We start from the raw sequence: 16831 nt of genomic DNA, 5'->3' as shown, positions 1-16831 counted from the left end.
GAAACGGGCCCGCTCTCCATTTTTGCCCTCACCCTCTGAGTGGAAAAAAAATCTTAACTCTGCAGCAGTGCCACCCTTCTCTGCCTTTAATGTTACTTCGAGACTCATTATAGCTCTTTCACAGTCTCATCATGTCAAAACGGAGGCATTTTCAATATTATTTACAACTAAACCGTAGATGTTGCTTATTCATCTTATGCAACTAATAACCACTGACAAAGCCAATAGTCCTGGCTTGTTGTAGGTGCAATCTTTGTTGTATTATTTATCTGGAGGCAATGACAGAAGCAGCAAAATACCAGTCGGGCGGCACGGTATGCTATGCACAGATTTATAGCTTACATGTTTTAAGCCACGCCCTTAATTATATCAGCCATGCCCTTTTGAAAGATCCCCCAGTGTTTTCATCCCACTTAAAGCCCTGATGTCAAGTCAGTGTGTAGCCTGTTTTTTTGGGCTATTTGTTGACCTGCTTTATGGTCAGGTGAGCCGGTTTTTACTGTCGATTTTCATGATATTAAAGCAAACATTGCCTGCAGCAAACTTAAATCAATGCAGTCTTCCATGCCTTACAAAAAACACATACAGCAGGTCTTTACAAGTTGAAAACTGTCCTAGTTTGCTAACATTAGGCACTTTTCTAGCTAACTCACTAATGAGAGCCCCTTTTATTTTGGTACCAGAGGCCTATTTTCTGTCCCAGTCGGACGCTGCATGTTACGTAGGGCCACTGGAATTATGCAATTGTGCGGCGGTGGCGATTTTTGCATAATGTCACATAATCTATCATCCGCTGCAAAATCTACAGATTTTAACAAAAAAAGTTGTTTCTACCTCAAACAGTTCAAAAGTTACTAAAACAACAGCAACACGTCTTGCTGCATATTGGAAGGCCCTTTGCAAAGCTGGAGTAGTCAACTTTCTGTTATTCCACTGCTAAATTTTAGTTTGGGTGTTAAATTGGTACTAAACGGGTGCAACCAATGCCCAACAAGTGTTACCAAGTTTAAAAATGGCAAAAAATGAAGTAATACTATTTACAAATGTGCTGCATTATGCCACGTAATGAGCCTTTCTCTTGCCACATAATTTGCTCACCCTGCCACATAATTTAGCCCTCTCCTGACGCATAATTCCAGTGGCTCTAATGTTAGGGTAATCCATGATAGTGATTTTGTTCCAGATTATATTTCCCATGCTTTACTTAATCTTGCATTCCCCAAGAGTGCTAGCTATTTCCAGCATGTGTGTTTCTGTATTTCATTTCACAGCATATTACTCTTGGATGATGCACACTTTGTACTGAGTGCCCTCCAGGTGTTTATGACAGACTACAGTGGAGTACTTTGGAGTGGAGGCTCTCACGCTGTGCCTGTCTGTGGGTCAAAAAGGGTTTCAAATTACATGATCATACAATAAAGGCCTCTCTGCAGAGCACAAAGAGCAATGGTCCTGCATTCCAGTTGTGATTCTATGCAAATGTATGTGAAGGAGCTACTTATTGGTCAAAACAGTAACATGGTGAAAGTAAAATAATTTATTGTTGTTACTTTTTTTAGCTTAAACATCTAACAATTGACAAAACCAATACTTCTGGCTGTTTTTAGGTGTGTCAATTGTTGTGTTATATTTCTGGATTCAAACACAGAAAGCACAGAGAAGAACCAGAGTGCCAGTCTGATGGAACACTATGGGAATCACAAACCCTAAGTCCGACACTATTTAACATCTATGTGTCGGACCTTGCTAATGTCATTAAAGCATATGGGATAAGCGGAACCTCTTACGCTGATGACACTCAACTGGTTTTGGCCATTAAAGACAATGGACTTGAGGTGGCAGACCGTTTCCAAAACGGAATGCTCGCAATTGGAGAGTGGATGGCATCTAATTGCCTTAAGCTTAACTCCGATAAGACTGAGGGGCTTATCTTTGGAGCCCTTCGACCAGAGTGGTCAACAACCTGGTGGCCATCAGCCATGGGAGATCCCCCCCAGGCCAGCTCTTAAGGTTAGTAACTTGGGAGTAACTTTTGATCTGGATTTAAATTTTGTGGCACATGCGAATACGGTAGCGGCAACAGCCCATCACAAATTAAGGTTGATCAGGAATATCATCCCGTTCTTGCCTGACACCGCCGCCAAAACACTGATTAGCTCCTTAGTGTAATCATCTCTTGATTATTGCAATGGTCTGTTTTTAAATGCTTAGGTCAGGGTAACGAATAAGCTTCAGACAGTACAGAATGCAGCAGCACGGCTGATTTTTGGAACACCCAAGTTTTCGCCTGTATCAGATACCATCAAGAAATACCATTGGCTAACGATCCGTAATCGGATCAAATTTAAATAACTTTGCATAGTATACAAAGCACTGCATGACCAAGGCCCATACTTTAAGGATCAGCTGATACCTTACAAACCGGCAAGACAGCTTCGATCGGCCACTTTGAACCAACTAGTGGTCCCTCGATCTAAAACAGTTTTGTGGGGAGATCGTCGCTTCTTAGTCGCGGCATCTAAATTATGGAACACTTTGCCACAGTACATCAAGATGTCCCCTTCACTTCTGCAGTTTCGCAAGGGATTGAAGACCTGGCTTTTTGATCAGTAATTTAAGACAATTTTCATTATGAGCCTCCAGCGAAAACAAGGAAATTATTCAGCGCCGAGACGCCTACGGGTATTCGTTCACGCTTAACAAATTGCAAAAATAAATAAATAAATTTAAATTATGGGTTTAAGCTACGCCCTTAATTACATAGTCCACACCTCTTCTAGAGACCCATCCATTTTTTTCAGCCCACTTAAAGCCCTGGGCTTTTGGAAATGGAGACAGGGGAAGAGGAGAGATAGATGTAATGTGCAGAATTAATGCAAACAAGGTGGTAGAGAGATGAGGTTTAGGGAATTGTATGTTAAAGAAAGATGTAGGAGGAACAGAATACACACAAAAAAGGTAAGAAGCAAGGAGACTGGTGAACTTTGAAATGCAGAGGTCCCTAATAAAACATACAATATTTGTGGTGAGCCAGGCAACCTTTACCCTTCCCAGTGGTTTTGGGTATTAACCCTCCAAGAATACTTTGAAAAGTGGCAGAAGATAATATTTGTGGAGATACCATAAATATTTAAAAGTGGCAGAAGATGGTATTTGTGGAGATTCCATAAATATGTGAAGCTACATGTGTGATCTATTCTAACCAGTCTGCACCACTTTCCTGTGCCTCATTCTCATGTAAGAACTGCACTCCTGTATTTTCCCTTCCTCCTTCTGTAATCCCCACTTTCCCATGTGCTCCATTTGACCCTTTCAATCAATACACTTTCCGGTCTGCAACATTCTTTCCCCCGTAATCACCACTCCTTATTGTGTACTGTTCTCTACAGGGGTGGCTCCTCCACTGGGGCTTTCTAGCAGTGCGAGAAGCAGTAACAGGGTGACCTTGTCCCTGTTCTCAGGTAAGGTCGCTCCCCATGCCGCACGGCTCCTCCTGTGCGCCCGTGACTCTGCCCCACTGCGGCCGGGATTTCGCCGCTGGTGTGCCACTGCGGTCTGGTGAGTGTTCTCGTTTCTCTACTGTACTGCTAATTGGATTTTATCGCCTTGGCATTTGCATTCGGTTTAAATTCTTAGTCGTTCCTTTGCGCCCCTTGCCCTCTGTGCCCCCCGCTCCCCGCCGCTGCTCCCCTGCGGCCCGCCCCCTATTTGCCTTCTGTGTTCCGTCCCCTCGCCTATTGGCCGCCCCGCTCCCGCCTCCCAGCTGCTCCTCCCTCCCACTTGGCCTCTTATGGAGGTCGCCGCGCGGCAGTGAGTGTGACCTTGAACCTGTTCTCAGGTCAGGTCGCTCCCCACGCCGCCCGGCTCCTGCTGTGCGCCCTTGAATCTGCCCCACTGCTGCCAGGAGTTTGCCGCTTGTCGGTCTGGTGACTGTTTTCTCGTTTCTCTACTGTACTGCTAATTCGATTTTATCGCCTTGGCATTTGTATTCTGTTTTAATTCTTAGTCGTTCCTTTGCGCCCCTTGCCCTCTGTGCCCCCCCCCCCGCCGCTGCTCCCCTTCGGCCCGCCCCCTTTTGCCTTCGGTGTCCCGTCCCCTCGCCCATTGGTCGCCCGCTCCCGCCTCCCAGCTGCTCCTCCCTCCCACTTCGCCTCTTATGGTGGACACTGCGCGGAAGCGCAGCAGACAAGGCAAGCCCGTCTGTCCATCCACGACTGGTCGGCTCCCAGCGCCAGAACCCCTGTACCCCGTGCCCCCTGCAATGCCAGACTGCACTACGACTCGAGCACCCTCCACGCACTCAACCCCGGACGACACCACCCCTGCTACCAGGCCATCCCGAAGCACGCCCAAGGGCCTTTCACCTGCCGGAACTGCAGATACACCAGCATCCAGCCCGCCAAACCACCAACCAGAGAACCCAACCACCTCAGATGCATCCTCCTACACACCCGCTCCGCTCGCAAGCACGCCATCGAACTTTGGGACCTCCTAGACTCTACCGCCCCCGACGTCGCCTTCCTGATGGAGACCTGGCTGAACGCCACCTCAGCACCAGCCATAGCCATAGCCATCCCACAGGGCTACAAGATCTCCTGCAGAGACCGCGCCAACGGAGTTGGAGGGGGAATCGCCATCGTCCACAAAGACACCCTCAGAGTCTCGACCAACACCGACGAAACCCTCACCACTGCCGAGCACATGCACTTCCAGATCCACACCGACCCAAACACGACCCTCAGAGGAACACTCGTCTACAGACCACCCGGACCACGACCACAGTTCAGAGACACCATAGCCGACCTAGTCAGCACCCACGCCCTCGCCTCCACGGAAAACATCCTCCTCTGGGACCTGAACTTCCACCTCGAGAACAACAACGACGCGAACAACAACGCAAACTCCACCGCCCTGATCGACCATCTCGCCAACCTTGGACTCAAACAGCTCGTGACAACACCCACCCACGCCGCTGGACACACGCTGGACCCCATCTTCTCCGCAAGCCCCCACGTCTCCTTCAACCACACCACCGTACCCCACTGGACAGACCACAGATGCGTCCACTTCACCTTCAGGAAACCCACCACACACCACCGCACCCAACAGTTGCCACGCCGCTGCTGGGGCAAGGTCACCAAGGACCAACTGACCACCAACCTCGCCCTGAGACCACCCGCCGACCCCATCGTCCCCGACACCGCCATCAACCTCAAACAGTGGATCAACGACTGCGCCAACACACTCGCCCCTCTCAAGATCTCCACAACCAACCACACCAACAAGAAAGCCGCCTGGTTCACCGAAGACCTCCGGACCTCCAAGCACACCTGTAGGAAGCTGGAGAAGAAATGGCTCCATGACAGATCACCAGACAGCCGCACAGCCCACAAGAACGCCACCCGCAGACACCACAAACTCATCAGGACCGCCTTCAAGGACCACCTAGACAACAACGCACACAACACCATCTTCAGCATCGTGAAAGAACTCTCCAACCCCAGCTCCAACACCAACGACATACCTTCGTCACAAGACCTGTGCGACTCCCTGGCCACCTTATTTCACCGCAAGATCACAGACATCCACGACATCTTCAACTCAGACACACCCACACCCGCACCCACCACCGAGACCACCATCCCCGCAACCTCCACCCGCACCAGTCGCCTGACAGCCTGGTCCAACGTCAGCAACGAAGACACCATCAAAACCATGAACTCCATCCACTCCGGATCCCCATCCGACCGGTGCCCTCACCACGTTTTCAACATAGTCAGCACAACCATCGCACCCCACCTCCGGAAAACAATCAACACCTCCTTCGAGACAGCAACCTTCCCGGAAAGCTGGAAGCACGCTGAGATCAACGCCCTTCTGAAGAAACCCAAGGTGGACCCCAAGGGCCTCAAGAACTTCGGGCCAATCTCCTTGCTTCCGTTCCCGGCAAAAGTGACAGAGAAGATTGTCAGCAAACAGCTAACCTGCTACCTCGAAGACAACAACATCCTGGACCCTTCCCAATCCGGCTTCTGCAGCAACCACAGCACCGACACCACCCTTATCGCCTCCACCGACATCAGGATGCTGATGGACAAAGGAGAAACAGCCGCCCTCATCCTCCTGGACCTGTCAGCTGCCTTCGACACAGTCTGCCACCGCACCCTATCAGCGTGCCTCCATGACACCGGAATTCAAGACAAGGCCCTGGCCTGGACCACATCCTTCCTCTCCGACAGAACCCAGAGAGTCCGCCTCATACTCTTCCTCTCAAAAACCACTGAGATCGGCGGCGTCCCACAGGGATCCTCCCTCAGCCCGACGCTGTTCAACATCTACATGGCACCTCTCGCCCACGTCGCACAACAGCATAACCTCAACATCATCTCCTACACTGACGACACCCAGCTGATCATATCCCTCACCGAAGACCCCCAGACCGCCAAAGCCAACCTCCACAAAGGAATGAAGGCCGTCACCGACTGGATGAAGGACAGCAGACTGAAGCTGAATTCAGACAAGACGGAGGTCCTCATCCTCGGACCCACCCCATCAGCCTGAGACGACTCCTGGTGGCCCACATCGTAAGGCACAGCCCCGGAACCCACCGACCACGCACGCAACCTGGGGTTCATAAATTGTAAATAATCGTAAATCATACGTTCTCATATAGCGCCTTTTCACCGTAAGGTCTCAAGGCGCTTGCTTGGGGAACCCGTCCTGGCCTTTCCCTGCGAGATTACCCCTACTGGGCATTCCCAAGGTGAAGACCAGGCATCCCATCGCGGTGGGGCCGTAGTGGAGATTAAGCAAGCAATTCAATCCTGGAGTAAGATGGAAGCAAACCTCCTCATTTCAACCCTGCTCTCCTTCACCCCCCCCCCACCAATATGAATGGCATAGATCTGGACCATGATGTTAGGATCTTAAATACCTGGAAACTCGCCGCCCTGGACAAACTTGTCCCTGAGCAGTTGGAGAGCACTAGAACTAAAAGGGAGAGGAGCGCCTTGGTTTGACGCCTCCTTGAAACAAAAGAAGCAAGCCCTTCGTAAGGCAGAGAGAAGGTGAAGACTCCATTATAACCAATCAAGCGCCGAAATTTTCAAAACCCTGCTCTCAAAATACAAGGCAGACATCTTGGAAAGAAAGGCTGCTTTCTATGAGGGAAAAATTAGGGAAGCTACTAACATACAGCTGTTAGACCTGTCTGCTTCTGGGGAGACTCTAACCATTATTATTTATTTTGGTCCCCCTGAGCCTCCCAGAGTTTCTATTTTTATTTTTACATATGTCCATCAGGAATTTTTAATGCTGTCAGGGGGCTAGGTGTTCCTTGGCGATGACGCCATTTTTCCCTCATAACCTGTGAGGCCTAGTCAGCCCCCTTGAAAATCTAGGGATCTCCAGAAACCTAAGATGGTGTCCACCAACTGCCATAACGGACACTACTGGAGGACAGGTCCATAGGATAACATTAGGGAACTTTCTGGAATTAACTGGAGACTTCTGCAGGTCTCAGGCCACCCTATATAAGGCCAGTGACCAGCAGCCATTTTGTGCTGACCCAAGAGTGGAGGAGTGAGGCAGTGGTGAGAGGAGGTGGACACACTGAGAGCAGCTAGTTTGTCTCTGAGGCTGACAGTTTCTTCAGAGGGTTGTTCCCCCTTTAACCTTTGACCAATCCCTCTCAAAACATCAATTGCTGACAAGGAAATTAAGCTACTTGAGAAGGAAGACCCTTCTAAATCGGAGCCCCGGTGAACCCTCTCAGAACATTCTTAACAGAGGGGATCCCTGACTTCCCATACCCAGCGCCGCGCTTACCAGTGTTGTGGAGCAGCTGTGGTGAAGGCGGGTGTCTGTGGCACCTTAGCGACCTGAAGAGCGAGGGCGCCGTGTGTGCACATCCTTCCTGAGAAGCCGGAGTGGGAAGTGACTGAGGAGGAGCAGCGGCGCTGCTACGATCGGCTGTGGGACCCCGGGGGCACCGGCCGCGTCAATCGGAGACGGAAGCGTTTCCGCGCATGTCTTGAGCGCGAACGCTTCTGTGGAGGCAGGAGGGGCCTAGGGTCGGGCAGGCCCAGAAGAGCAGCGTCCTTCCTTTGAGCGAGTGCGGAGGCGGGAGAAGAGCGAGCGCTTCCGCGCATGCCCGGCGGAGAAGTGCCATCTGAGGGAAAGCCATCGCGTCAGCAGAGGAGCGCCGCGTCGGAGCTCCAGGAGATCGACCCCTCAGAGGAGGCAGAAGCGCCACAGCGGACGTTGCAGAAGGGAGCCGTGGGGCCGGGAAAGCCTTCCCTGTCCTCCCCCAACAGCCGACTGCTGCCAGGCTCCAGCGCGGGTAGAGGACACACCCGCGACACGCCCACAAAACCTTCAAGTAAGCCGGGTAGTGTGGGAGCGGGAGGCGGCAGCACCGAGTGAAGGAAGCAGGACAGTGGGGCTACAAACTAAACAACTAACTGAACAGTCCAGGGAAGCCTGATTTCAGGAAGCGGGCTAGTGAACTGCCTAAACCAGATTTAAGTAACCAATAACTGGCTCAGAAAAGAGAGGTGGAAGCTGGGCAGGGAACCACAGGGTTCCTGGGTAAAAGCCCTTACAGAATTTTGGTAACAGAGGGAGTAGATCCTCTACCAGATAGGTGTGCCTGTCAATTAGCTAGAGGGGAGCCTTGCTAATACTATTGTGTCTTCCCTTTTAGTCACATTACTGGTGGGTTATGCTGTGAAGATCTACAACCAGGTCACTCTGTTGAGTTGAGCAGTCACTTAAGAGCTGTGGGGTAATGTACCTGCTAATGAGTCTTTAAAAACTTATTGCACTGTCAGACTGCATTTTCCTTTCTGTAAATTCATTAGTGAAGTGTATTGTGACCTGAATAACCACTGACCTTAAATGTACCCTTGATTCTCAAAATCTGGCCAGGAAAAGTATTGAAGTGTGAACTGAATTACATGAACAAGGTGCAACTTAAATGTGTATTATACCGGTCTGAAAGTATAACAAGAAAAGCATATTATTTTTATAAAAGGTAACGGTATTTTTCCAAACAGTGGTGTTGTGTCTTTATTTTAGTGGTTCATCACGGAGTTACTGTGAGTGAGACTTGTAAGTACTTAACCAACGCCTTGAGTTAGCTGTAGCCACTACTGTGTCAAGCTACCTTATGTAGACTTGGGTAATCTAGGTCCAACAAAAGCGAGAGACATTTACCATTCTAAGGGAACTTACACAACGTGAAGGGAAAATCTCAGTGGGCGACCAACCTGACTGACTCTTTTCAATCCGTCTTCCTTCGGAAGGTACAGGACATTATCACCGACATCAATGCACGGCCAGTCACAACCATGCTGCCTAGCCAGAATGTTCAGGTGCCATCCATGACTTTGGATAGCTTCCCCCCATTAACGACAAGTGCCTAGCGCAACTGGTCGGTCAAATTAAATCAGGCTCTAGCATAGATCCATGTCCCCCCAAAATCTTTAAAATGGCTCTGCCAGGCATTCAGCCCCAGGTACTGAGTCTACTGAATAACTCACTTAATTCAGGATATCTGCCGACCCAGATGAAAGAAGCCAGGGTCTCCCCACTTCTGAAGAAAGCAGGAACGGACACGACAGCCTTAGAAAATTACAGGCCCATTTCGCAGCTGCCTTTTCTAAGCAAGATCCTAGAAAAGCACGTTCTCAGCACCCTAGCCGGCCATCTGGAAGAACACCATCTCCTTCACACCAGGCAGGCTGGGTTCCAGCCCCAACACAGCACAGAACTAGTCATGGCCTCGGTCGCCGATGAGTTGAGAGTCAGGGCAGATAACAAACAGCCCTGTGCCTTGATTCTATTAGACTTATCGGCGGCCTTCAACACGGTCAGCCACACCATCTTGCTGGACCGTGTCGCGAAATTGGGGATCACAGGCCAGGTGCTAAAGTGGCTAGAATCCTTCCTGTCAGGTCGAACCCAGAGAGTGCAGCTAGGAGACCAACTGTCTGAGATCCGCGACGTGACCTGGGGAGTGCCCCAGGGGTCGGCGCTATCCCCCCTGCTTTTTAATATCTATCTACAACCACTGGTGGAGGAGCTTATGGGTATGAACTGCGAAATCTTTAATTACGCAGATGATACTCAGCTCTTAGTCCGGCTGGACAACACCAAAGAGGCCCAGGAATCAGTGAGGAACCTGCTCTCATTCACAGTCAACTGGATGACTAACAATCTGTTGAAAGTGAATGCTGACAAGATGGAGGTGCTGGTGATTAGCAACAAAGAGGATCCCTGGAGTGACCTGTACTGGCCCCCCGAGCTAGGAACCACTCCGTCTCCTGGCTCTGTGGTAAAAAGCTTGGGGTTAAGGATCGATGCAGACCTCTCAATTGCCCCTCAAGTTTCTGCTGTGGTCGGATCCTGCATAGGTGTGTTGAGGCAACTGCGAAAGCTAGTTCCCATCCTATCTGCCTCCACCCTGCAATCGATCGTATCCGCCACAGTCATTTCGAGACTTGATTATGGCAATGCCTTATACCTAGGCCTACCACAGAAGCTGTTGAGGAAGCTGCAGGTAATACAAAACAATGCAGCCAGGCTGATCCATTCTTTGCCTAGAAACTCGCACAAACCCCACTGCTTCAGAAGCTGCACTGGCTCCCAGTGAAATTCCGAGTGCAGTTCAAATGTCTCTGTGTGGCCCATAAGGCACTCTTTGGGAAAGCCCCAGAGTACATTAAGCAACGTCTAAAGAGGTACATTCCCGGGAGACCATTGCGCTCAGGAACAACCTCCAACCTGTTTCAACCTAGGTTCAAATTAAAGACCAAAGGAGGCGGGGCCTTGCCTGTGCTCCTTCCACAACTGTGGAACGAGCTCCCACCTACCTTGAAAGAGGAATCGCAGCTTCTACCTTTCAGAAAGAAACTAAAAACTTATCTTTTCAGAAAGGCCTTCATGACATCATAGGAGGTGAAACAACTGAGGTTCTAGGGTCATTAGTGTGTTATGTTCTTTCTGGTAAGCGCTTAGAGACCGGCGGTGATAGGCGCTATACAAGTAATCCATAACATAACATAACATAACATAACATAACATAACATAACATAACATAACATAACATAACATAACATAACATAACATAAAACATAACATAACATAACATAACATAACAAGCTATTGTCCAGAGTTGCAGAGTGTGAACCCACGATTCGAGTAGGCACCGAGGCGAGAATTATCGAGTCCGTGGACATTTTGAGCTCAAGACCCTGCCGCGTCGAGGATTGAACCTTGGTCCCGGGTCTGACCTCTGCATCAGGGACTGCCTCCTCTAACCGGTGAGCCATACTTCTCCACTGGACTCCACTTCTCATCCTGGACTCCACCCTCGCCATGACCAAGCAAGTCAACGCAGTCTCCGCGTCCTGCTTCAACACCCTCCGAATGCTCGGCAGGATCTTCAAATGGAACCCTCCCGACAAGAGAAAAACCGTCACCCATGCCCTCATCATCAGCAGACTCGGACCGCCCTCTACTCCGGAACAACAACCAAGCTCCTGAGACGACTACAATGAATCCAGAACGCCTCGGCACGACTGATCCTCGACGTCCCCCGACGCAGCCACATCACACCTCACCTGAGAGGCCTGCGCTGGCTCTCCGTCAACAAGAGACTCACCTTCAAACTCCTCACCCACGCACACAGAGCGCTACACAACACCGGACCAACGTACCTCAACAACCGGCTCAGCTTCCACACCCCCACCCGCAACCTCCGCTCTGCCACCCTCGCCCTCACCACAGTTCCTTGTATCTGGAAAACCACCGCCGGTGGCAGATCATTCTCCTACCTCGCCGCCAAGACCTGGAACGCTCTCCCTACCAGCCTATGACAGACCCAGTACCTGCTGGCCTTCCGAAGTCTTCTCAAGACCTGGCTCTTCGATCAGTAGCAGCCCCCCCCCCCCAGCACCTGGAGACCCTCATGGGTATGTAGCGCGCTTTACAAATGCATTGATTGATTGAAACATAAAATGGTAATAACTACCATTTTATGTTTCTGCTTCTCGCACTGCGAGAAATCAGTAGGGTTTGGTTGGGGGCAGGTGGGCGGGGCTGCTCCAGGGTAGCGGAGGAGTGGCTTGCCCCCTCCTGAGGGCGCTGACAGTTTGGTCAGCCCTCTGGGGCCGCCCAAACCAGTCATGCACACTCTGCCCTTTCTTCAGTTAGGCTGCACTGCAGTCTACATGGAACAATCCACTTGCCACCTATTTCTGTTACGTACTAAACCTCTGGCTTGTGTATTTTATTGGGTCTCCGCTATTTAATCTTTATCATCCCCAGTTAGACTTACTCATACAGTCCTTTGGTTTCTTGCTGACATCTTGTGCATATTGATACCCAAACATAGTTTCCCTCAGTGGCAATCATGTTTGTAAGTGCATTCTAGCAGTTGATTTCTGAATGAAGACAAATTCATTAAAACCTTATAGTGACACATCAAGGGTTCTCATTTTTAAAGGATCTCATACCATATGGTGTTCTGTTTGATGGCTGATGGAAGTAGGTCAATTGCCCACATTGGCAGAGTAAGCAAAAAAATCTAGGATTCATTTTCTAGCATCCAGATTTTATCCACTTCCCTTTACTACATCCATAAGCAACAGAAAAGCATTCCTTTTCTGCCCTCTCACTACGGCGAGGCTGTTGTACAGTCAATTATCTTCTCACTAGATTATGCAAATGCCCTCTTTCTTGGGCTTTTTGCATTTAGTACCATTCAGATCATTCAGAACCATGCTAGGCTCCTCATCTGAGATGGCTTCATTGCTATGCCATTTCTTCTCACCATTATGCTATCTGCTGGGTTCTTGGTATAAAACCCTGTATCTGCAAAGCACTATCCAGTTCTCTCTTTCTACAGCACTTCTTATGCTTCGTCCAGAACCCCATACTCTGTGCCAACCAAACTCCTATGCCATACTAAAATTTAGATGGCCCCGATTGGAGGCAGATCCTTCGCCTTTCTAGTTGTGCAGGACTGGAACTATCTCACTCGAGCTATGGTGTAACTCAAGTCTTTAGGAAAAACTCTTAAAACGGTCCTCTCTCCATATGTAAAGTCTGCACCACTCCTTTGGACATATTCTAATGTCAGAATCAGAATGCCCAGTTAGCATATAATTTGCATTCATCCCCTTCAATAGAACAATAGCCAAGTTTAATTCATTTAAACTATATTTAAACCACATTCAATCTACTTGATTGAGATTTAATATCTATGTACATTTTATTAGAATTATTAATGCTATTTTAACCATTTTACTGATATCCCAACAAGGTAGGTAGCTTCCTGCAAAGCAGCTTCATCAATGCCATATAAATAATGGTCAATTTATATTACTTCCTATGATGTCACATCCTGTGAGGTTAAATTATATACAAATTGTAGGGGCCTCTCATGTTCCTATTCTGCCCGGTGACCTCACATATCCTAGCACCGGCCCTGCTCGTTTCTGTATTTTTCAAGTATTGGTTTTAGGTTCAAATGATAGAACTGGCTTAAGAAGGGGTTCCTGGCTTTAAGTAATAATTCAGTGTAGGTCCACAGAAGTAAAAAGATTAAGAACCACGGTTTTAGGGAATCTGATTGCTCGTAGCAAGTTGGCAATCATTTATTGATGGTTATGTTCAGTTATTTATTTTAAAAATTGAATGTTTGAATAGGTTTGAAGCTGCCAATTTTATATAACAGTGAAAAAATAGGTTTGCCATTTGTGGGGTAGAAATAAAACATAGTTTATACACAAGGCAGAATTCGAAAATTTGAAGACCATTGCTTAATTCAATACCACATCATGAGTAAGATAACTAAAACCCCTTACAGTCCCTGTACACATTCCCTCTCCAGAAGGCCACATTTACACAAGAACTGGTGTAGAATAGGTTCTAAAAATTGGCCCCTGTTTAATGAAAACAAAACAAAAATGATATCCAATGACTCGAGAAACGTCTGCACAAAAAATCCCATACCAATATGAATCTGTCGGATAAAGACCCAGGTAATAAGCACAAGTAGCACATATTTTATATGTGAATAACATAGGTTGTAGACTTTAATATATTAGTGCAACGGTGTAGGGCATTACTCACCTAAGGAGATGGGCAGCCAGAAGACTGAACAGCAGGAAGACCAAAAGTCTGTACACAGGACCTGAAATAAAAGTAACAGGTTAAACCTCGAAGGAAGACTAGACTGAAGGAAAGATAACTGAAAAATTAAGAGAAAAGATGAGGTGAGAGAAGGACAAGACGTGATAAAGAGAAACACTATGCGGGAAATAGGAAGAGAATGCATTAGGCCGAGATGGGTGTTATGGAGGTAGAAGGGAACCAAGTAAAGCTGACCAAGAGCCTCCCCATACACCGGAAAGACTCTGGGACAACACAAGAGGCGGGAAAGAGGAGCCATTGCTGCTAGGAAACTGGCCAACAGGAAGGAGAAAAACAGAAGACTTGATGATCAGAGGAAAGATTGTGGTGAGCCAAGTGATTTGGTGGGGAGAAAGTGAGCACTTCAAAAGAAAGTGGTAGGAAAGAAGAGACCCTGCATGAAAGGTTGGGAGTAACATTCAGATGCACGCACACATTTGTTTCATACTTATATTCCAGATGACACACCTGAAGAACACTCTTCATACGAGGACATACGAGTCCCGTTAAATTATAAAGAACATATTAACTGGTTTAAAGGCACCCTCCCCCACACCAAGGGAAACGGGAGAGTTGGTTTGCTCAGCAGAGAAGGAGTGACCTGGCCGGTCCTAGCTGCTTAAAAACTACATCCAGAGATTGATACATTTCCAGCAGAAGACTTACGTACACTTTACAAAGAGTAAAACTGTACAGAAACCTTACACAGTTCGTAACACGACCACTTACAATTTAACTTACAAGGGTCACTCAAGCCAGTCAACCGCAAGGGACTGCAACAAAAATAAGCACACAAACGCGGAACGCGGTTATGGGACATATGCCCACTAAACATGAGCAGACGCAGTTTTGGGTAGCACAGAAAATAGCACAGCTTGATGCAGTATTTCCTCAAACGGGCCCACAGGAAAAACAGAATACTAACAATTAGCTTGCCAATGGGAATAGCTCCCTAGATAGAGGATTTCTTTGTTTGTGGAAGAACAACAGCTATTGCAGGTACGGCAGGCCGGCTTCACGGCCCATCACAGCACAGAATTGGTGATGTAGTCCGTCCTGGGCGAACTCCGGCTCGGGCCGACAATAGAAAGCGGAGTGCCCTAGTCCTATTGGATCTGTCTGCGTCATTCGACACAGTCAGTCACCCTCAGCTTCTGGCACGGCTCTGCGATCTGGGCATCCATGGGCTGGCACACCAAAGGCTGTAATCTTTTCTATCCGGTCACTCCCAAAGGGTCCAACTGGGTAAACGGGTGTCGAACATTGGCGCACTCACCTGTAGCGTCCCCCAGGGCTAGGCTTTTTTACCTCTCCAGTACAAAGTCTACCTTCGGCCACTCGTGCCCGCACTGATGGGTATGGAATGCCAAGTATTCAACTATGCAGACGACACAACTGATTTCATGACAAGACCGGAGGCTAACAATATGCAAATACTTTTATTTGCTGCCCAACATGCAGCCCTTTAAAGAATGTAAATACATCACAATAAATAGAACATTAGCAACATAACAAGGAGAGTGCACGCTCCAATCTTCCTATTTTGTTCGCTGCTCTGACACAGCTAAGTACACTTCTTTCATTCGTGGCATTACTTGTACTTAATTGTCCTTATTAATAATTATTTGGTAATATATTCTAACTTTATGATCTGTACTGCTTGGTCTAGGTATTAGATTTGTATCATTTAAATTTATACTAACCGCTTTTGCTTTCAGTACTCCCCTGTCCAATTTATGGCGGGGAATTACCTTTTAGGTATTTATGTGCCTTCCGATCGTTCCTTTCCCCAGGTAAGTGTTTTGTTTGTTACTAGCACTGTTTCGAGCAATTGCAGGCAATCGGGCTTCTTCCATAAAACAACTATCTAAGACAATTTCCCTAGTTTAAACCTTTCCCTACAGAATTTTATTAAAGATATCCTTACGAGCGTCCGCAGTATTAAAATATAACAAGCATTTGCAATGCAATAGGTCTCGCATTTACGAGAGTTTGAGCTATTGGCATTGTAAATGACAATGCCTTTTATTTTTGTTATTGTTTTTAAAACATAAATAAAAGGCATTGTAATTTACAATGCCAATAGCTTGCACTCGTGTAAATGTAAATTTTTTTAAGGTAGATGGGTTCAAATAAAGGACGCTACTTACACTGTAGCTAATAGGCACAGATGTTTGATGAACTTTTATCTATAAATAGTTTGACGATGTTACATTAGAATGTATGTAATGCACCGGATTGGGGGGGGGGGGGGGGGGGTACGAAACCAAAGCACCATTACGTCGTAGGTATGCATTGTTTTTGCATTTTACTGTTCACTATCTTCATGCGTAGTACTTCGGTTGTCCTATGGAATCTATGTGTTGATTATTTAAGCCTGTTCCGTTTTTGCGTTCTAGTAGTCATTTTTTGCGTTCTGGTAGTTGTAGGTTTGAAATTCCTGTTAGAAAGCAGGGCATTAAAGTGCATTAAAGTGACATATTTCAGATGGGGTGGTGGGGGAAGGGAGGGGGAGGGTACCTGTACTACTGCAGTGTTAGTGCAGGCACTGTACAAGTACCAGAATGCAAAGAGTAAAACAACGCTTGGTTCACTTACATGGAACAACGTGCTCCCAATTTGTATAGTGTAA

At 47.8% G+C, this 16831-nt stretch overlaps 1 protein-coding gene across 6 annotated transcripts in view; it reads right to left on the bottom strand.

Annotated features, from left to right (window-relative positions):
- The window catches only part of NUDT5 (nudix hydrolase 5), a 238037-nt gene that overhangs the window by 189804 nt on the left and 31402 nt on the right, over positions 1-16831 (bottom strand). For 5 of the 6 annotated variants that reach the window (XR_015295601.1, XM_086919882.1, XM_086919896.1 and 2 more), the window contains exon 2: positions 14140-14200. The exons of the other annotated variant lie outside the window; for it this stretch is intronic. The gene's annotated coding sequence lies outside the window, so the exon portion shown is untranslated. The remainder of the gene's footprint in view (positions 1-14139; positions 14201-16831) is intronic. 6 annotated transcript variants of the gene reach the window in all.

This window comes from Lissotriton vulgaris, chromosome 1_1 (genome assembly GCF_964263255.1).
Source record: "Lissotriton vulgaris chromosome 1_1, aLisVul1.2, whole genome shotgun sequence".
NCBI lineage: Eukaryota > Metazoa > Chordata > Amphibia > Caudata > Salamandridae > Lissotriton > Lissotriton vulgaris.
The sequence above is the reverse complement of the archived record's forward strand: the minus strand, read 5'-3'. Positions and strand labels throughout refer to the sequence as shown.